This window comes from Hesperophylax consimilis, chromosome 26 (genome assembly GCF_061612785.1).
Source record: "Hesperophylax consimilis isolate HC1 chromosome 26, BYU_Hcon_1.0, whole genome shotgun sequence".
Taxonomy (NCBI): Eukaryota; Metazoa; Arthropoda; class Insecta; order Trichoptera; family Limnephilidae; genus Hesperophylax; species Hesperophylax consimilis.
The window spans coordinates 8,344,369-8,367,319 of record NC_142861.1 but is presented as its reverse complement, the minus strand read 5'-3'; the positions used below and the strand labels follow the sequence as shown (position 1 = coordinate 8,367,319).

The following is a 22,951-nucleotide window of genomic DNA, read 5'->3' as shown; positions in this document are numbered from 1 at the left end:
ACGTGGTATTGCCACTAAGGAAGTCTACCAAGGCAGCTGTCGTGTGCGACTGAATGCGGGAGGGAGTGTGTACCGCGGAGAGGGTGGGTCGCCCCAGGCCGTGCAACATGATGCAGCCTTTCAGGTCCTGGACCTGAGGATGATGTGAGGAGATGTCACATCTTCGGATCTACCGGATCTGCTCTGATGATGGACACTCCAACGCTGTCCGAAACGTCGGCTAAAGAAGGAGTTAGCGCAACACGGCATAACACCCCAAAAACAAACAATAAAAATCAAAACTCACATTAATAGGCGTATGAAATACTCTGAACTTGTTTGAAATTATACCAAATTTCCATTCTATGTATCGTCTACTGCGGCTCAGTCTATAGTTAAATACTTTTTTCTTGTGGGTTATATTGGATCGTGCATATGGTTTCAGAATTTTATTTGATATTCCAAATGCACCATCACCCACAATTACATGTGCAACTGGAGTATTTGTTCCAGGCAGTGGCTTCGGTCCTGGAATATTTAAAGTATTTTGTTCGAGGCTCCTGTATAGTGCACTGTTTTGGAATATAGTCAAGTCCGAGTTTTTCCCATATGTTCCAATGTTAACATATGTAAAACAATAATCTGCATCGCACATAGCTAGGAGAACTATGGAGTAAAAAATTTTATAGTTGTAGAATATTGATCCACCACCAGTTGGATTTACGATTCGGATGTGCTTGCCATCAATAGCTCCGATGCAATTTGGAAAGTTGGTCTTTTGCAGAAAACCGTTAGCAATATTTTGCCACATATCAGGTGTAATTGTTGGTATGCATTCATCGTGTAGTGTTTCCCATATTAATTTACACATTTCGTTCACGATCTTACTGATTGTTGCGATTCCCATCCTAAATGAGTACTGCATATCTGTATATGTTCGACCCGTAGCAAGAAATCTGAAAATAAAAAGTTTTTATTATTTCAGGAAAACTGGTCCAACAAAGGTGGAAAACAGCCCGGGATGCGTATTTTCGAACCAAAAACGCAATAAAAAACCGCCTTCTGGAAGTGCTGCACGAAAATTCAAAAAGTACATATATTATGACGAACTAAACTTCCTAGCTCCAACAATTGACAATGAAGTTGATGAATCACTAAATGAAAGCATGCCCTCTCGTCCCCTTCCCTCACCCTCAGTAAATATAGATAATACGGCATCATCTTCAGAAAATACTCAAGATTCTGATATGTTAATGCAGCAAGTTTTTTCAAACACGCAACAGGGTGAGCAGAATGACCGTGATGTTGATTCAGCATCAACACAAAGACCTTGGCTGGAAAAGAGAAAAAGAAGGGCCCCGAAAACAAATCCAGAAAATTCTCCATTTGAAAGAGAGTTATTAACTTTACTAAGTAATCAATAGACACCGGATTATATGCATTTGCATATGCAAATGCATATAACTCTCTAATTACGACGTTAATGCATATTTCAGCCGTTTTTTCCCAAATCGTGCATATTTCGTTGAATAGCGGGAGGTATCATCTACGTATAGGGAGCTAGGTGACTCGGACGCTAGGGGCACGAGCGCGGTGACTGACTGACTGAAACGTAGAAGTGTGTCGTTCCGGCCGGAGCGAATCAAATGAGTCCGAGTCCGAAGGCGTTTGAATCGATCCGAGTCCGCAAAATAAAATGGATCGAGTCCGGACTCACTCTCACTTCTCGCTCGAAACTCGCACCTCGAACCGAACTGTGTTTGGATTGTTGATCTGCACTGGTTGACTAAAATATTTTTCAAAAATAAAGTTTAGTAAGTCTTAGTCAAAAGATAGCAACAAGCATTGCTTTTTCCTTTTGTTGGTCTGCATAGGGCAAATTTGCGTTCCAGTAAACTCGCGCCAACGTTACTTAGGTCTTATCTAGTCTAATTATTTAGCTTTGTGAAGATCATTTTTCAAACACAAAATTAAAGCAGTTATTAGTATTTTAGCTGGGGGTCACCGCTGACTTTATTATTAACAATTTAATCAGCTGTATGAATACCTCAAAAAATATATACGCCGGACGCCCCCGATAGATTGGAAGCAGCGTATTTATAGCGTCAAATTTGTTTGTCAAATTTACGTGTTTGTCAAATTATTTGAACGTCTGCGGCCTTGTTTGATGTGCTTGTCAAACAAACTACGTGTTTGACGTGTTTGTCAGAAATTCTGATTGACGGAAAGTTTGAACGATATTTGACAACATGTTTGAACGTTTGCGGGGGTGTTTATCAAACAAACGTCAGTTTCGTGTTGCCATAACTATGGAGAGTGCTGCGTCATCGAATGTTATAAGTGAAAGAGACTTTTTATTACATTTTATATCCATATATCGCGATCTACCGCAACTGTGGAAAGTAAAATGCAGGGACTATATGGACAAGAATAAAAGAAACATAGGAATAAAAACAATAACGGATTTATTAAAAGTATTTCGCGCCAATATTACGGAAGAAGACGTGAAAAAAAAATCAACATTTTACGAACGACATACAGACGTGAGTCGAACAAAATAAAAAAATCGAAGCTTTCTGGCTCTGGAATCGATGATGTATATGCACCCACACTGTGGTACTATAAGGAGCTGCAATTTTAGGAGGATCAGATGTAAGAGGACCTAAGTATTTGCAGCATAGAGCAACAGGTAGCAGTAGAAGCACAATTTTATCGTAGTCACGTAGTATAAATCACTGTAAGCATTTGTTTTGCCATGTAACAGCGCCCACGGTATTAAAATATTCACAAAAGTCATCTCTAACTTGTTTTGCTTGTAAAGCAGCGTTCCTTGCTCGAGTTTGTTCAATTTCTAACATTTGATTTTGTTCATTTCTCCAAGAACCAGGTATAATAGTCTCCGTGACAGCATCTTCGACATCTATTTCTCCGGGTCGAATATAATTTTTTTGTTTCATAAGTAAATTGTGTAAATGACAACACGCCATGACTATGATTTTCGCTTTATCAGGAGATAGTTTTATAGATTTTTGAAAAATCTTGAAACGATTTGTAAGAATACCAAACACATTTTCAATAATTCGTCGAGCACGAGACAAACGATAATTGAAAATCCTTCATTAAGACGTTATCATTTAAGACGTTTTTGTTGTAAGGTTTCATAAAATTTGGATGCAACTGGAAAGCTTCGTCGCCCACAAATACATAGGGCATTCTTTTTTCTGTATTTGGTAATGCTTCAGGACCTGGAATATGTAACTGTTTATTTTCAAAGTGATTCCTAAACTTTGTATTTTTTATCACTCCTCCATCCGATATTCTACCATTAGTGCCAACATCAACCATGATGAATTCATAGTCTGCATTGCCTATGGCCATAAGCACTATGCTAAATGATCCCTTGTAATTATAATAATGGGAACCGGAATTCTCAGGTTTTAATAGTGTAACATGTTTTCCGTCTACAGCCCCAATGCAGTTAGAAAATTGCCATCGGTTTTCAAATTGTCTCGCCAGCGTCCTCCAATTTTCTTCTGTTGTTGGTAACTGAAAGAAAATAAATGGGCATTATTATATTTATAATTTGTTGTTCATTGTTTACAGGAACCACCGACACTTGATTCATCTCAATCATCGATAAGTTCAGAGCCGGCAAAAAAGAAGAAAAAACATGATAATTTGCAACAGGACTTAATGTTATTGGCAAAAGAGCATTTTAAGAAACCGGAAAGTGAAGTTGCAGTAATGGCGAGGAATTGGGCCTTTAAGTTGGAAAGAATGTCTGTTGACCAAAGAAGGCTTGCAGAAAAATTTATCAATGACATATTATTTGAAGGAGAAGTTGGAAGCCTTCATAGATATTCTGTCATAATTAGCCCACCTCCTGAAACCCAAACATGGTCCCATAGACAATACACTTCCTCACCTACTCCACACTCTCCATCTCCTACACCAATCTACTACTACTACCATCACATACTCCATCACCATCACATACTCCGCCACCATCACATACTCCAGCAATAGAATATGGGACTTTGCAGTCAGGACAGCAGTCTGTGATTTACATTCGTTCACCGTCAAATCGGACAGTTATTAGTTCTACCGATGAAGAAGAAGTTGAAACAGCAGCTAATTATTTAAAATCTTTTGATGTACTGTATGATTAAAATTAATAAAACTTACCTGAATATTGAGTAATTTTTCATTTATCGCTTCACATGTTTCTAAAATAATGTCGCTGAGTGTACGAGGCGCAATGCAGGATTGGAATTTTAAATCTTCAAAATCAGCTCCACTTGCCAAATATCGCAGAGTTATCGATAGCCTTTGAGATGCGGGAATAGACATTCTCATAACTGTATCCTTTTTTTCAATGCGAGGACGAAGTAATTCTAACAAGTAATTAAAGGTTGGGTTATCCATTCGCAGAAAGTTACCATAATCTTCTGGTTCTGTACGTAATATATCCCTAAGCAAATTTTCATGGGTATATTTAGCTCTTAATTTTAGCCATTCTCTAGACCAACACCTTCTTTTTTTCTTTTTAAGACACAGAGCTAATGTCAACGCAAGAAATGCTTTGTCCGCATCCGTCATTTTTAACAACACAAAATATTTCGCTATTCACCCCACTTCAGACCGGATACAATAAACGTCAAAAGACAATTCCCGGCGAAAGCTGTAAATAAATTAACTAATATTTGACAAACTTCATTTGAACGTTTGCGGCCTTGCTCATCAAACACGTGACGAGCAAACGTAAAATTTGACAAACAAATTTGATCGTTTACAGGCACCTTTAAGAAAACTAACATTTGATAAAAAGCATTAAATTTCTTGTGGCGCGTCATCTCAAGTCTTCTATTGGCTGTTAAATAATCAAGTTACAACATTGCGTTTGAGTGAAAGGTTTGTGATCATATGTTTATTTTGGAGGGGAATCTAACCATCTGTACTGTATAAAGGAAGGACGAGGCTTTTGAATATACGTCATGAATATTAGTCATAAACGAAAATCAACCCTATTCAATAGTGTATATAATCTATTATTCATACTATCCATGTTGTAATTGTCAGTATGGTTTCCCTATGCCTGTGTCTGATAAGCCAGCACAGGTACCTTGTACTTTAGTTAACAGAAGAATATTATTGTTGCCAACTTACTTAATAATGCTTCTTTTCTTTTCTTTTATTTTGTTGACTTTTTTGTTTTTTATTTTGTTTTTTGTTTTTATTTTTTTCATACATTTGTTACTAAAATTTTGTTTATTTTTGTCTACCGGTCTCGAAACGTCCGTGTCATAAACTTTTCTTTTTTTGTTTAAATTTAATTTAATGTTGTTATTATTTTAAATTTACATATATGTATTTTTTTAAATGATATTATTGTAAAGCTGCACATCTTGATACAGGAATGCCCTAGTGAGATGTGCAGAGTATGCTTTTTATGTAAAAACTGTTTTTTGAATTAAATAAATAAATAAATAAATAAAAGTGTAATATGTGGGATTTTTCTTTAAAACATCAGCTTCATCCCAGAGCACCTGCAAGAAGTTTCGGAACAAGGTCTCCGTTCAGGGCGTTAAGTAAGGCACCTCACAAATTTGCAAACTCAATAGGTCATTATTGTTTTTATTATTATAACAATAAATAACAAAGGTGATACTTTTTTATTGTTGTGCATTAATTACTCATTGTATTAGTATTAGAGATAATTTTTTTTAAAGTAAAGTAAAAGTAGCAGTTTTCGTACTCGTAGTCGGGTGAAGGCGAACGTACGCAAAAACTTAAAGCAATTTGTTCCGTAATGTCTGCAATAAATAAGAGAAGTGAAATCTGGAAGCATTTTTCGGTGTTACCTACAAATACAAAGAATGCGAAATGTGAATATTGTTCTGATATTATTAATTTTAGTGGGTCAACAAGTAATTTATCACGTCACATGAAACGCAAACATTCAACAGTGCCCGTTGTAAAAAATATAATGTATTCCAGTAGGTCCGGGGCAAACAGATTAATTGTGCCAGCTTGTAAAGCTACAATGTATAATAGTGCTAGTGCTAGTGCCAGTACCAGTGTCATTACTTCCTCATCGGTATCGCCACCAGGACAGCCACCAGCAATACCCGAAAGCGAGCCTTCCACTTCATCAAAACCAGCTACGAGAAATGTTCGTATTATCAGTGGTGCGCAAACTTGTATCGCGGACTACGTCACCGTAAAAAAACCTATTTCTGTGCATAAATCAAGAGAGATTGATAACCAATTACTGTTGATGATAGTCAAGGAATATCATCCTTTTAGCCTCGTAGAAGATCCTGAGTTTAAAAAATTAATAGCCTTATTATGTCCAAGCTACAGCCTTCCATCTAGAAAAACCATCAGCAAAAGCCTATTGCCTAAAATGTACAATTTAACTAAAGAAAAGTTAATAATGGTTTTGAAAGACGCAGAAGCCGTTTCCTTGACGACGGATGGGTGGACCTCTCGCACCAATCAAAGCTATTATGCTCTGACATGCCATTTTATAAACAATCAAACGCAACTGACTTCTGTTCTGCTGGGGGGTGTATTTCGTTTGACGAAAGGCATACCGCAGAAAATATTTCAATATTTTTTAAATCCCTTGTGAAGGAATGGAGTTTGAATGTAAAAATATCAGCCGTTATATCAGACAACGCAGCTAATGTTGTAAGTGGAGTTCGTCTGTGCGGTTGGCCCCATTTTGGGTGCTTTGCCCACACCATAAATTTAATTGTTCAGTCTGGGCTGGAAAAAATTAAACCAACTTTAATTAAAGTCAAAGCAATGGTAGAATATTTCAAACGCAGCTCCCATGCTTTGGCTAAATTAACAGCAAGACAAAACGAGTTAAACTTGCCGCCCTTAAAATTGATACAAGACGTCGTCACGAGATGGAATTCAACATACAATATGCTGTCGAGGATTTGGCTGCTGAGGGATGCTGTTGTTTCAACGTTGGCCGTGGAACAACCATTATTGCTCTCCATGACTCAAAACGAATGGATTATCATAGAACACTCCATTTTAATTTTAAAAATATTTCTCGACGTCACCAATGACGTCAGCAGTGAAAATAATGTATCATTTTCCAAAGTGATCATTTATAATCAGGCAATGCATGACCACTTGAATTCATACTGTGCGAATGGAAGTAATTTTCCAGTTGAAGTATGTGAAATGGCGTACTTCTTAAATGAAGAAATTATAAGGAGGTTTTAGAAGGTCCATAAAGACAAAATAATCAACGAAATTATCTTTTTGGACCCAAGATTCAAGCAATACGGAGGGATGACTGAAAACCAGTTTAAAATTACAAGAAATGAAATTGAAATGAGGGCATCGTATATGACATCAATTACATGTAATGTCGAAGAAGAACTAACGGCGACGACGAGTACAAGCGATTCTTCTCCATCATCGGTACTGCCGTGGTAAGTAAATACTTACACTATTTTATTTTATTTTAAATAATCAATAATATTTTTATTCAATTTTTAAAAGCAGTTTATTTATCGACAAGATCTGATGTGTAATTATTATTATGCATGAAAGCTGTTTCGCCTTCTGAAGGCATGATCAAACTATTTTGACGGCTTCCTTGATCGAGCGGTTAAAATCCTGGTGAGCGCAAGTAAGTTTAATCGATAGAATTGTGTCATTTCCCAATTCAATCATATAAAAATAATATAAGGTATATTTATATTTGCGGCTCGTTCCAGAGTAGAAGATACTTTAGTATCGCTCTGGTGTAGGACCACCTTTCAGAATTGAAACTTTGCTTGAAGTGGCTTTAGCCGTGTTTGGTGATTAAGTCTGAAAAGTCAGGTACTTTCCCACATTCCTCTTCCCCATCTCCTTTCCCTCCCCACTACCTTCAGCCTCACAACATACCCCAATTGGCGATACCATGGTCTCACTGGCTCCAGGCTCCTATATTATCCATAAAAAGTTTGTAAAGTATAATAATATGTAACTAAGTGATGTTATTCTAATTATTATAATGATATCTATTGAAAATATGAGATTTCCTGTTTTTACTTATTAATGGCGTTTTCGTTTTCTAAGTGTTCGAGTATAGGTGTAGTGCCTGTAAGTAAGTAAAAAAGCAATAGAATGTGAAAAATAGTCCTAAGTCCCAACTACTATGGCATCCTGGTTGGGGTATGTTGTGGGGCGAAAGAAATGGGGAAGGGAAGTAGATGAAGTAGTAGATACATTTTGGAAGTACCTGGCTCTTCAGATCTAGTCACCAAACACGGATAACATCATTTCAAGCAACGTTTCAATCTCGAAAATTGAATATACTAACGTGCCACAAATACACTATTACTTATTTTATTGTTGTGGTGGTTGTTGTGATGATTGTTGTGGTGGTGGTCACATTTGCTAATTTTGGTAATTACTATGTTTTTAGTTACGACAGCAGCACAGCTGAATTTTCTTTATGGAAAACATACGACAAAACAGTGACTGTGATGGCTCCGACTGTTTCTAACTTCAAAGCAGCTGCATTGCTCGAAGTAAAAAAATACATTGAGGAGCCCATCATGAACAGAAAGGAAGATCCTTTGAAGTGGTGGGAAGAGAGAAGGCGGGTATATCCCCGTCTTTATAAAATTATGAAGACCAGACTATGTATACTACCGACTTCAGTCCCATGTGAGAGGTTGTTCTCCAAAACCGGAATGATAATTAGTGACAGAAGAAGCAGGCTGAATCCTGAAAAGGTATCTCAGATGATGTTCATAAGCAGTAATATGAATTTTGTGTAGGTTAGGTTTTTTGTTGGGTAAATGGACCTTTTGTATCATCATAAAAAAATTAAAGGACGTAATAAAAAGTTTCAATGGTGGTGGTTCCACTTCCAACGTACGATGTTTTAATATTCCTTAATTAAATTTGTAGATTATATACATTGGAATTGTCCGAGTAAGCTGCAGGTTGCGGTGTTAGTGATAAAACTGTTTTAATCCACTTGAAGCAAATTGGGAATGTGAAAAAGCTTGTAAGGTGGGTAGGTACCTCACGAATTGAGTGAAGCAAATAAACAAATTATTAAATAAACCTACTTATTGGATTTTTAAAAATTGGTAATTTTTTTAAACTTTTGAAAATTAGATTTTTTTTGAAAATTTGCCTTTTTTGGGTAATTCGAATTTTTTAGAAAATTAGATTTTTTTTTTGAAAATTTTGACTTTTTCGAAAAATTTTTTTTTTTGAAAATTTTAACTTTTTTTGAAAATTTTGTTTTTTTTAAATAGATTTTTTTTTTAAATTTGACTTTTTTTTAATCTTGAAAATTTTGTATTTTTAAGTATCCTTCCTGTAGTTAATAATAATATGTGTAACTAATCCTTTACCTTTCGAAAATCTTGAGTTGCGAAGTAGGTATAAGGCTAGCTTTAGACTTATAAGTTTTTTCGTAAATTTACGACTTCTAGCCAATGGGCATATTATTGCATTTTGAAAATCCAATATGCCCATTGGCTAGAAGTCGTAAATTTACGAAAAAACTTACAAGTCTAAAGCTAGCCTTACAGATAACAGGATACACAAAATTATTATTTCGTGACACTCATTGTGACGTTCCACCGGGTTCTGCGAATCCAGCTGATTCAAATTCAAGTCCACAGGACTCGAACCTCAATCGAATCAAGATGAGTCCGGCGGAACGGTTTCTAGTTTGAGTCCGCCGGACTCATTTCAAAGGTTCCGACTCAAACCGTTCCGCCGGACTCGCTTGATTCGTTTTGTAGTATGAGTCCGGCGGAGCGGTTTGATCGCCTTGATTCGAAGGAGTCGGAGCGAATCCAATGAATCGAGTCCTTTAGAATGAGTCCAGACTCTGATTCGAGTCCGAAAAATGAACGGAACGACACACTTCTACTGAAACGCGGTAGGGATTGTTATGCATAAATCACCTTACAAAAGCTATACCGATTCAGTCGCCTACGCGCTTCGTTACTCTATCTGTTTCTGTGAGGGTGTGGCCGTAATTCCCTGGCCCGACTGAATCGCGGTAGGGATTGGAAATACGCGCTCGGGTCAATAGCTCCCTAGAATAATTCAATCTGTTCTCAGTTCAATCAGCCACCGCACTCGTGCCCTACGCGTTAGTGTCACCTAGCTCCCTAGAATAATTCAATCTGTTCTCAGTTCAATCAGCCACCGCACTCGTGCCCTACGCGTTAGTGTCACCTAGCTCCCTAGAATAATTCAATCTGTTCTCAGTTCAATCAGCCACCGCACTCGTGCCCTACGCGTAAGTGTCACCTAGCTACCTAGAATAATTCAATCAGTTCTCAGTTCAATCAGCCACCGCACTCGTGCCCTACGCGTAAGTGTCACCTAGCTCCCTAGAATAATTCAATCAGTTCTCAGTTCAATCAGCCACCGCACTCGTGCCCTACGCGTAAGTGTCACCTAGCTCCCTAGAATAATTCAATCAGTTCTTAGTTCAATCAGCCACCGCACTCGTGCCCTACGCGTAAGTGTCACCTAGCTCCCTAGAATAATTCAATCACCGGCTTAAAACACAAGTGCTTGGTTACGAAAGTTTTAACAATGCCACCAGTAAAAAAGAATAATCTAACTTTAATGGAATCTTGGATTAAGGGTTACCCCGGTCAGTTCACGATTGATGACAATGTGATTTTCTGCAAGACTTGTGACAAACGTATACCTTGTTCGAAAAAATATCAGATCGACCAACACGTAAATACTACAACCCACATAGCAGCAAGAAATAAACCATCAACAAGTCGCCAGCAACTGCTGACACAAGTTATGCCTTCAACTTCGGACTGTGCAAAGAAGACGGCGTTTAATACAGATCTATGTGAGTTTTTTGTTGATTGCAATATTCCATTTCATTAACTGAATAACCAAGTATGCCAAAAATTCCTCAAGAAATATTGCACGGATAAGATAAATAATGCGGATTTTGTGTTGTTTAGATATACAGAGAGATTATCTTGCCTTTATCGCGAGACTAATTTTAAAAGGGTTCCCAGATTTTAAAATAAAATTTTGAAACATATTTATATTAGATTAGACGGGCTTTACACACAATTTTTAGAATTCGGATGTAGGTGGTAATTTTTATTTTATTCTTATCGTCAAGTATGCAAAATTTCATCAACATCGGAATAAAACTGTAGATTTGTATAAAAAGCCAAACCAAACATCTTTATACATTATGCATGTAGATAGATATATAGCTGATAACCCGGCGTTGCCCGGCTTTATGCAATTATTTCGAAAAGTGTCCCAATGTTTTTGATTTTGTCGGATGTTTTGAAAACATTTTGTCGTTGGAGACCTGACTTGAGATAACCGCCGCTAACTATGAAATTTGGCAAAATTTCGTTGTTGTTTCTAAGCATAGAAAAATAATTAATTTTCTACCAACCTTACGGTTTTACTGTCAGTGAATTCAATTCATTTGGCTAATACCATTTGTTCCCACCCAGTCAAGGCCTGGCTGGTTTCGTCGGCTGGCTAAGTCCTCCATCACTGGATTTACAGCCAACATCTGCCGCTTATAATGACGGTAGTAGGAGATTTTTAACCTCTAAGGGAGTGAGTTTCTGAGAGCAAAAAGTGTTCAGTAGAGTGAGTTTTTTTTACCTTCAAAATTTGATTTTTTTATAAATTATATTCATAGCATGTGTTATAAAAATCAAACTTTGCTAAAGAAATACATATAGAAATATCAAAATAACCGAATTAATCCGATAACAAAAAATATGTGATTCATGTTTTGTCAACCATCGGTTCACGTAAAATGTACAACCTAGAACATAAATTTACTTACCAATTTTTATTTCAGTTTTATTTTGTACTTCCATATTTCCTCATCCGAATGTTGTTTTCACTATAGAACTTGTTTTATTTACACTAAAAAAAAAGTTTTATTTACACAATTTTTTTTTTCAATTTTTTTTAAATTTTTATGGGATAAACTTTTTACACCTTACTTTTTTACACAAAAGAAACTAAAAAATGTCATCTAAAACTATTTTTCACATTTTCATTTTACACTGAAGAACTACAATCTAATACTGTTTTTTTGTGTGATATATCTCAAAACAGGGAAATAAGCACAAAGCCACATTACATTGAATACACATGTATCTTGTTTCTGTTCTTTTCCTTGGCTGAACGGCTGTGTGACTACAAACATGGCACTTCCTTCGTGTTTTCCTTCCCTGAGTCTCTGTTTGTGGAAGCGGGTTGATAAAATGTCGTTCAGTTAGACGAGTAGGACAATCTGTTACTCGTCTTCCTCCAGATGCTGGTGGCCTTTCGGTGTGATATTTTTCTACCAACTGACCTACAAGATTCTCACGAAATTCACTAAAACTTAGTTTTTTGTTTGTTCTCTGACGATGTAGAAAGAAGGCGTTTAGGGCATTTATGTCTAAAAGGCGAAAGAAAATTTTCTTATACCACTTGAAAGACTTGCGAGAACTGTCAACAAAACCAAGAATTCGATCAACCTTATCTACAGCCCCCATGTTTTTCGAATAATCTACCACAGCTTCTGGTTTTATTTTGTTTTCCCTGGTAGAATAGTCAATTTTATCGGTGATCGTCATTTTATTTTCATGTATGTTTGTCAACATAATAATTTCTCGTTTATCACGCCACTTTACTGCCAAGAGATCATTTGAATGAAATGCTTTTACATCTCCTCTTTGCATTTTAGCATTTCCGAACTTAGGCATTTCCTTTCGGTTTGCTCTTGCAGTTCCACAAGCGTTTGTTTTGTTTTCAAATAAAACATCAAACAATTTTGGGCTTGTATACCAATTGTCTACAAAGAGTCTGTGGCCTTTTCCAAGATAGTCCTTCATCATAGTTGTTACAACTGACCCAGACACTCCAATATTTGGATCCATGATGATGTCTGAATCTGATCCAGTGTAAACTATGATATCTAAGACGTAACCTGTTTCTACATCACAACAGACAAATAATTTTATTCCAAAACGGTGTCGTTTGGACGGTATATATATTTTGAAGGAAAGTCTTCCCTTCCACAATAAGAGGCTTTCATCTATACATATGTTCTGAAATGGGTAAAAGGTCTGTTTGTAGATTTTCTTCAAAGGATCCAAAAGATTCCTTATTTTATATAATCTATCATTTGTCCGAACATTGTTATCGGCAAAATGCAGAGCCCGCAGTAAAAGTAGAAATCTATCCTGTGAAAATAACACTCTGAAGAATGGCGTTTCTATTATTGGGTTATTTGACCAATATTTCTTCAATGAGTTTTTACCAACAAGACCCATAAGCAAAAGTGTCGCCAAGAATATCTTTATTTCGGACACAGTAGTGTCAACCCATTTATTCATTTTTGATTTTAGACTTACGTTGAGAGCCAGTGTTGAAGCGTATTTATTTGTTTCCGTTACAATTGACTGAACTATGGTATTAGTAAAGAACAATTCAAAGAAGTCGAGTTCGCTTGCGTTCTCATCCAAATTTATATCGCCTCTTATACCTGAATGCCTGCTGTCAAAATCATGCAAGGTTGGTACAAAATCAGATTGAACCCATTTTCGACTATCCAATTTTTGCTTTTTCGAAGATGGTGGTTCATCTTCTTCATCATCAGAAATATTTGAGTCATCGGAAGAGCTATCAGAATGAACTGGTAAATCTTGGATATCATTGAAAAAGTCTTCATCATCACTTTCGGCTAATACGGCCGTAATTTCGTCTTCATCCAAAGGTGTTGACATATTCAATGTGAAAAGTTTGAAAAGTATATAAACACACAAAATTATCCAACACTAAAAAAGTCTGTTATAGAATATCACACGAAAAAAAATGTGTCGTCAATGCACGAAAATAGGACCCACAAAACACACAACCTTTCAATGTGAAAAGTATAATATATAAAAACACTCAAAATTATCCAAAACTAAAACAGAATGTTAGAGAATATCTCACGGAAAAGAAACTTGTCGTCAATACACGAAAATAGGACCCACAATACACAAAACCAACTAAAAAATCCACAATTCACAGTAATGTCACAAACGCACAAAATTATTTGTTAATTTCGCGATATAATACGCATATTTAACACGTAATAACAACACAGAAACATTCAAGTGTTTGTGTCACGAAAACAATGCAAATACCTCTAACAAAATCGGTAAAAATGTCGTTTACGCTCGCGAACTGTCAATAAAATGTTTACAACCAACGCAACTGACGCGCCATTACCACGTGTATTTTCAAAACGCTGTAGATCCGTTAAAAATAGACGGAATCTACATATTTCTTCGGCATATTTATGGAATTCGTCAAGAGATGTCACTAGCATGTCCTTTTTATGAATAAATTCGATAGAATGATTTCTACAAGCACCGACACACCATGGGCGTCCATACTCCTTTGAGCAGATTTTATTTCGGACGCCAACGGTGAGGCCATACTCTCTTAGAGGTTAAATAGTGATAGGTTTTTCGAAATCCGAGAATGATTTTCTTTCTTTTAAGAAATAAACCTTTTCGCAATTGTCGTCCATCGTAGAAAGGCAGCTACTAATAGTCCAAGCGATGACCGTAAAAATCCCATCCCATAGGCCACATGAACCAAATTAGTACTGGGCTTTAACCCCAAATAAGATTAGTTAAAAAAACGCATTCATCCAGATTTCGGCCCGGGAGGAGTCCTGGAAAGCGACGACTTCCGGTGTCATTTTTGGGATGAAAATATCCGACGTGCCACATTACCAAAACTAACAACAAAAGTTGATTGCAAATTTGTTATGAAAAAAAAAATCGTTCGGCCAACTTTTGTGTGGGGAGAAGTACCTAACAAATGACATTGTAGGTATCCTCCAGATGCGGCAAAATATCTCATCGGCCACACGAATGAAATCGATGTCAGAATTTAGATAAAAATTCCCTGTTTACGAATATGTCGTTCGGCCGTAAATGTAATGTAATGTACTGTGATATTCGTAAGATATATGCCAAAAGGGCAGCAATATGAGAGGGTGTCCAAAAGACTCTAAAATGCATGTAAGTTGCAAAAATATGAATACTCTTAAAACACGATTTCTGGCAAATTCTGTTACGATCACTTTATTCTATAAGGGTGGGTTTTTTCATTCACCGAGAATGCTAAATGCAATGCTAATTGTAAAAGTTTATGGTAAAAGTCATAGAAATGAGTTTTTTCATTTGACACTTGACGTTTACTTTTTCCTAAAATCTTGCAGCTAGGCAACCGTGCTGTACACGCTAATTGTAAAGTAAAAAATGGCTGCCATTGCCGAAGTGACAGTTCAAGAGTTTAGAGGTTATTTTTTGTTGTAGCTATTTGGCGGTATTTGCTATTATATATTACCAATATTACTTAACAAAATGTTTGCAACAAGTGACAGTTCTTCAAGTTCTTATGATGAAGTTGTAATGAATATGACGCGACGTGTTAAGCGACATAATATACGTCGGAACATGTATCTAATGGAAGATCATGATTTTATTTGCCGATTTCGTGTCAATAAGGAAACTGCTCGACTTTAAACTACATTAATCGCAGATATGATATGTACTCCCACCGATATGTAAGTAATGGTTAATAAAATGAAATTACAAACATTTTTACAACAATTTATTCAAATTACATCACGTAAATAGAATGATAGTGACTTTCTTTCTCTCCTTAGGAATAATGCTGTCAAACCATCTGAACAGTTGTTACTGGCTTTGCGGTTTTATGCAACTGGTTCAATGCAAAGAGTACTTGGGGACATTGCAAATGTACACAAAAGTACAGTATGTAAAATCATTTTCAATGTGTCAAAGGCGATAGCGTCACTCAATAACAACTTCATATCAATGCCCAGAAGTGACGCTGAAATGTTAAAGAATAACAGAAAGTTTCATAGATTGGCCAAATTCCCAAATGTTATAGGAGCCATCGATTGTACCCATGTACCAATAACATCTCCAGGTAAGCATAAGCTTTTCGTGTTTTTATTTAACTGTAATAAGTAAGATTAAGAAAGGGCCCTAAGATGGTTTGGGCATGCAGAGCGAATGAATGAAGAAAGAAGGAAAAGAAAAGAAAGGAGAACATATGACGCAAATGTGAATGGTGAAAGAAGTCTGGAATGCCCGAGGAAGACGTGGCACGATCAAGTGAATCAGATACTTAAGTCGGGCCATGTCAGGAGTCAGAAAAATAGATGAGTATGTATGAATGTAAATGAGACAAAACAGTAATATTTGGTTTTCGCATATATTTATGCAATTGGAATATACTACAATATTTTATAATTTCAGGTGGAAATACTGCGGAGTTATACAGAAACCGTAAAGGTTATTTCTCATACAATGTCCAAACAATTTGTAATGCTGATCAACTAATTTTGGATATTGTATGTAGATGGCCAGGAGCTAGCCATGACAGCACCATTTTTAATGCTAGCAACATTAAAGGCAGGTTGGAGAATGGAGATTTTGGAAGCAACGTAATTTTGGGAGATGGGGGTTATGGCGTGCAGCGCTACCTTTTAACACCTCTTAGAAATCCAATTACACCAGGGCAGGAACTATACAATAGATGCCATATTCGCACCAGAAATCCAGTAGAGCGTTCGTATGGTGTCTGGAAGAGACGTTTTCCCTGCATTGCGACCAAATTGAGATTGAATCAAAACAGAATCGAAAGTGTCATACTTGCCACCGCAGTTTTACACAATATTTGTTTAAAAAACAACATTCCTGAGGTAGATCCGGAAATGTATGTTGATCTCGACAGATTCCGAATGGATAACAATCAAGGCGGTGGCAGCGGTGCGCCGACCACCTCTGGAAGCAATGCTAGGGAAGCACTCATTCATTCCTATTTTCTAAGTATTTATTCCTTGTATCCTTAATATTTATGAACATAGATGACCACTTTCTTACAGTACTCCATTAATTGACCCTTTTTGCAGGTTTTCATTGACATAAATTCATTAGAAATTAGAAGGGTCCAACTCAATACATAGATGTATGAATGTGGCGGAAGCAGAGGAGGTTTTTATACATATTTTAAATATATTTTTTTTGGGAGGAATGCAGATCACGCCAAACTCTGGGAATTGAATAAAAATGCACTTTCTAGATGAGAAAAGTGTGTAGAAACTCATTAAAAAAGAATTAAGGCGCGGAAGAATAAATTGAGGGAGATACAGCCGATCAAAGTTTAATAAATTGCACTTCGCGATCTGATATTATGACCATATTCGGACAGTCCGCCGCCATATTTGTCACTGTTGTGTTGGTAGACCTAATACTAGCATCAGCTACATGCGATTGTAGCCGACTTCGTGGGGTAAATTCATATGGCGCGTAATTATGAAAAACAGAATTAATAATATAATGTAATCAGGCACTGGAATGGAGAAAATCAAAATACTACCTTAAAATCGCTCACTCGTAATCGTCCTCTGAATCAGATGTCCCATCCTCAAGCGACGGCAGAGTGTTGGGTGGACGTTCCACAGTGGCGTCATAAATACGGCCAGCCATGCACAAAAATTCGTCCATGCGATCGACGTTCCGTTCCCGACAACGTTTTTGAAACATGTATTTGGCGAGATTGCCCGCGATACTTGTTTTTTTCCTGCCGGCACCTGACGATACAGCCTTAGCAGCACGCCACGTAGATTCGATGGAATTCGTGTGCGCCCCACTGTCTGGATCCTTGAAGGTGATGCTGTGATTGACCTTTAAATGCTGGAATCCTTCATTTTGTAAGCAGAAGTAAGCGCGCCAACAGTCATTAATTATCGTGGTGCCGGGAGAAATCCACTGTTTGATTATAGGGACCAGCGTGTCACTTGAACGTTCTTGAACTGGTACCAAAAACACTCGACCTGTTCCGCGTTCGTATCCACCGAACACCCACTGGCCGTCGACGAACTTTCCTCGATTATATTTACGTTTCCCGAACTTCGACTCGTCTATTTCCACAATTTTCCCCTCGCCGCCCAGCTGCTCCGCATTGTCCATTAAGCTGCACAAAACAACCTCGCGACAAAATGAAGCCCAATCAACAAGCGTGTGCTGACCACTAATCAAAAGTTCGTCGCCTATGAACGCTAATGGAAGGTTTAATACCCACATGTGGACAAATCCCAATATTTGGAAAATGCTGAGATTCGACTGGGCAAAAAATGTTCCACTTCGAAGTGACACTTGATTTCGGCAAATTTTCCTTTTTTGTTTACGTTCACTAACATAATTTAGGCAGTGCCACTGCCAGCCGTCAATCGCCCGATCCCTTTTTCCCAACTTTAATGTTCCACCGCATTTCTTGCATAAATAATCAGGCTCACTCGGTATAATTTTCCATTCACGCAATTTACACAACAACATCTCCGTGCGTTTATTTTTTGGCTGAATCAGCAAAACACTGAAAGTGAGTAATATTGTTATTGTTTAAGTTATATTTGGATGAACAAACTCCCACTTAGCATCAAACAAAATAAAACTATAAAGAACTACGTTAAGGAAATCAAATTAAAGTAATATCGGAAGAAGACCTCTCTAGCATATTTTTATGCTGAATCAGCAAAACACTGAAAGTGATTAATATTGCTATTGTTTAACCGTTTGGGGGCCAATCGTCGATTTTCGTCGATTCGTGTTTTAACGAAGATTGCCGATCGTCGATTTCCGTCGATTGCGTCAGTCGTGTTATGATTCGCGCGTACGTCTGTACGTAAAATTCTCATTTTTTCGAAACGCCTGGACTTCGGGATCCTCCTCCGCGTGATTCTAAACCAATATTCTTTAATAAAACACCGAAAAAATCATCGAAATCCTTGAAAATTCAAAGAATTTATGGGGTTTTTAAAAAATATATAGTCTCATAAAAAATAATGTTTTTTTGGTGGCATTTTACAAGCAACTGTATGAATTTTTTGGCACTCAAACGGTTAAGTTATGTTTGGATGAACAAACTCCCACTTAGCATCAAACAAAATAAAACTATAACAATATTATTTTTATGCTGAATCAGCAAAACACTGAAAGTGAGTAATATTGTTATTGTTTAAGTTATGTTTGGATGAACAAACTCCCACTTAGCATCAAACAAAATAAAACTATAAAGAACTACGTTAAGGAAATCAAATCAAAGTAACAGTGTCGCCCAAACCTCCAACGGTGTTGGACGCGAGTGAGCGCCGTAAGCGGTAAATAAATAAAATAACACCTTCAATCCAAGACAAATTATATAAATACATAAATTTACGGAAAATATATTTTTAACCTGGAAAAATGGAGGAAGCGGTTGATCCGCATGCCTTCATAACAAAGGCGAAACAAAACATAAGTGACCTACATACAATCATAGAAGAAAATAAACTTACCAAAGAAACCAAATCAAAAATGATGAAAGAAATAAATAACATCATGGAAATGATATCGCACATGGCAATAGAATTAGCTAAATTACAAGAAAAGTGTGATATTCAAGAAAAAAACCAAGCACAAAAATACCCATTTTCATACTCTTCTGCAGTAAAAAACTTAATACCACAAACGCAAGAAAAACGATTTCCTATAATAATTAAAAGCTTAAAAGAAGAAGACACTGAAAAAATAAAAGAGAAAATACAAAAGATTAAAATTTCACAGTTGGGAATTCGAGTATGCGAAATTAAAAAAACAAAAAAAAAACCTTATAATAACATGCCCAGAAAAAGAAGACGCAAAAAAATTAAAAGATAAGATAAATGAAGTCGACAAAACCATAATAGCGGAGGTACTTCTGAAAACGGATCCATGCGTAATATTCAAAGGTCTTGACAAAGACTATACCGAAAAAGAATTCTTAGAAGACATCATTGAACAAAACAACGACATCAAAATGATATGTGAAAAATACCAAGACAAAGAAATATTACAAGTTAAGGCCATCATTACAAACAAAAAAACTAACAGCAAAAACTTAATACTACAAACAAATCCCGAAATGAGACTACATCTTATTAATAAATAAAAAATTCATCTAGGATTCATGAGAATCTATGTAGAAGACTGCAGTCCTCTTACCCAATGTTTCCACTGTCAAAGATTTGGACACACAGCACAAAAATGCTACAATAGAATGAATAAACCAACATGCAAGCACTGTTCAGAAGATCATCCCATCTCCGAGTGTAAATCCCTGGAACTGCCACCCAAATGCGCTAACTGCAACTCAGCTAACAAGAAGAAAGAAATAAACTCCTTGAACAGTAAAATGAATGAAGTAGACCACCGAACAAACAGCGAAACATGTAAGTTCCGATCTTACATGCTTAAATTAGCCAAAGAAAGAATTAACTACGACATTGAATAAAAATCTTATAAATAATTTTGTAAAATACAACCGAAAATGCATTAAATGGATGATTTCTCAAATAACGAATTAGAGTTAAATATTAAAATTCAAGAATATGAATGTATAAGTACCGATTCGTGTAACAAAATTATTTCTAAAAACATCAATGATATAATTATTATGCACATAAACATCCGTAGCGCTCAAAAAAATTTAGATGAATTAATTCTAAAAATAAATAATTTAATTAAAAAACCGGACTTTATAGTGTTATCCGAAACATTTACAAACGATGAGTCACCGTCTTATCACTTACCTGAGTACAACTATATTTCTACCAAATTAGACATCAATAAAAATTCGGGAATAATAATATTTGCAAGCAATAAATTTAGTATTGTTAACATAATAGAACATCCAATACACTTAGTAAACTGCATCGAAGTACATTTCAAACTCGGCAAATCAATATACCATCTAATAGCTATCTATAGAACGCATGGCTCGAATATTATTACATTTATTAATGACCTCAAATACATATTATTAAAATTAAAAAATAAACTTTGCTTCGTCGTAGGAGATTTTAACGTTAATATTAATGAAAAAATAGAAAATAATAACAAAAATGAATACATCAATTGTATGACTGAACAAAATTTTATATCTTGCATAAATAAAAATACTAGGGAAATAAAAGAACATACTCCATCTTGTTTAGACCACATTTGGACAAATGTAAACATTAAAGATCTTCACAAAATAAAATCAATTGTTTGGAAAACTAACATAACTGATCATCACTCATGCTTACTTCTGTATAATAATAATATTAAACATAAAAAACATAATTTAATAACCAAAAAATCAACAATAGATATGACTATTCTCTCTGAAAAATTAAAAAAGGAGGGTTGGAATAATGTTTTAAACAGTGATGATACTGAAATTTGTTCGACTAACTTCGAAAATATTATGTCACAACACATTAAAAATTCGACAACTGAGATAACAACACACATAAAATCAAAATTAAGACGTTTAAAGCCTTGGATTACCAAAGGGCTTATTATATCTATCAGAAATAAAGAAAAACTTTACAAAATAACTTTAAAAAATCCCCAAGATGAAAAAGCATATATTTTCTATAAATAATATAAAAATAAATTAACATCTTATATTAAAAAAAGTAAGGAAGAGTATTTTAAAAATAAAATATTATCTTCAGAAAATAACCATAAACAAATGTGGAAAACTGTTAATTTCGCCATAGAAAATACAAAAAAAACACAAAACATTAAGTACATTGAACATGATAAAAAAATTATAGATGCCAATATACAGCCTAAACAATGTGCAAACATACTTAATTCCTTCTTTGCAAATGTTGGGAAAAATCTTGCGAAAAATATCCATAAGCCTTCAAACCAAGAAAACCATAAAAATAAAAATATACAGAAACATAATATACTTTCAATGTTTGAAACAACAACAGAATGTGAAATCTCGAAAATAATAGAAAATATGAAAGGAGGTTCGTCTCCCGGTTTTGATTCTATTACGACACACATGTTAAAAACTATGAAACCTCACATAATAAAACCTATCACTCATTTAATAAACTTAAGTTTAACAAATGGAATTTTTCCAATGAACTACAAAACCACAATAATCTCACCTATTTACAAATCTGGAGATCCACATCAAGCAACGAACTATCGCCCAATATGTCTAATTTCTAATATAGGAAAGATCTTTGAAAAAATAGTAAAAAAACAATTGGTAAATTTTCTAGATAATAATAAAATATTACACAAAAACCAGTTTGGCTTTATAAAATCACTCAGCACACAAGATGCTATTGCTAACGTAACTTCATACATTCACGAATCATTAGATAAAGGTAAAAAATGTGCGGGTATATTTATTGACCTTAGAAAGGCATTCGATAGCATATCCCATGAGATGCTATTAAAAAAATTGAATAATATCGGCATAAAAGGCAACGTGGTTAAATGGATCACCGACTACTTAAAAAACCGTCCTCAAGTGGTAAAAATCAATCGTGTTAAAAGTGATAAAGAGATTACAAGCTTTGGAATCCCCCAAGGTACAGTGCTTGGACCAATTCTATTTACTATATATGTAAACGATATTTTTGTTCAACCTTTACATGGTCAAATCACGTCATACGCCGATGATACAGTATTAATAATAAGTGATAAGACTTGGGAAAAAGTAGAATTAAAGGCCACAGAAGACATCAACACGCTCAAGAATTTTTTCGACACCAATTTACTGTCACTTAATAATGAAAAGACATTTGTAATTCCATTTGCAATCCATACAAATGATACTCCTAAAAATTTTAACATTGTCATACATAATAATACTAAAATTCACAGCCAAAACTATTGCAAATCAAACTGTACAGTACTAAAAACAACAAATGAAATTAAATATCTAGGAGTAATTATTGATAAAAATCTGAAATGGAAGGAACAAATATGTCAAGTAGTAAAAAAAATTAGAAAATTAATATATATATTTTTAAGAATTAGAAACTTTCTGTCGATAAAAAATCTATATTTAATTT

At 35.5% G+C, this 22,951-nt stretch overlaps 1 pseudogene; it reads left to right on the top strand.

The window, feature by feature from the left end:
* Positions 1 to 2,399: 2,399 nt before the first annotated feature.
* Positions 2,400 to 4,005, top strand: LOC149411057 (uncharacterized; annotated as a pseudogene).
* Positions 4,006 to 22,951: the final 18,946 nt, after the last annotated feature.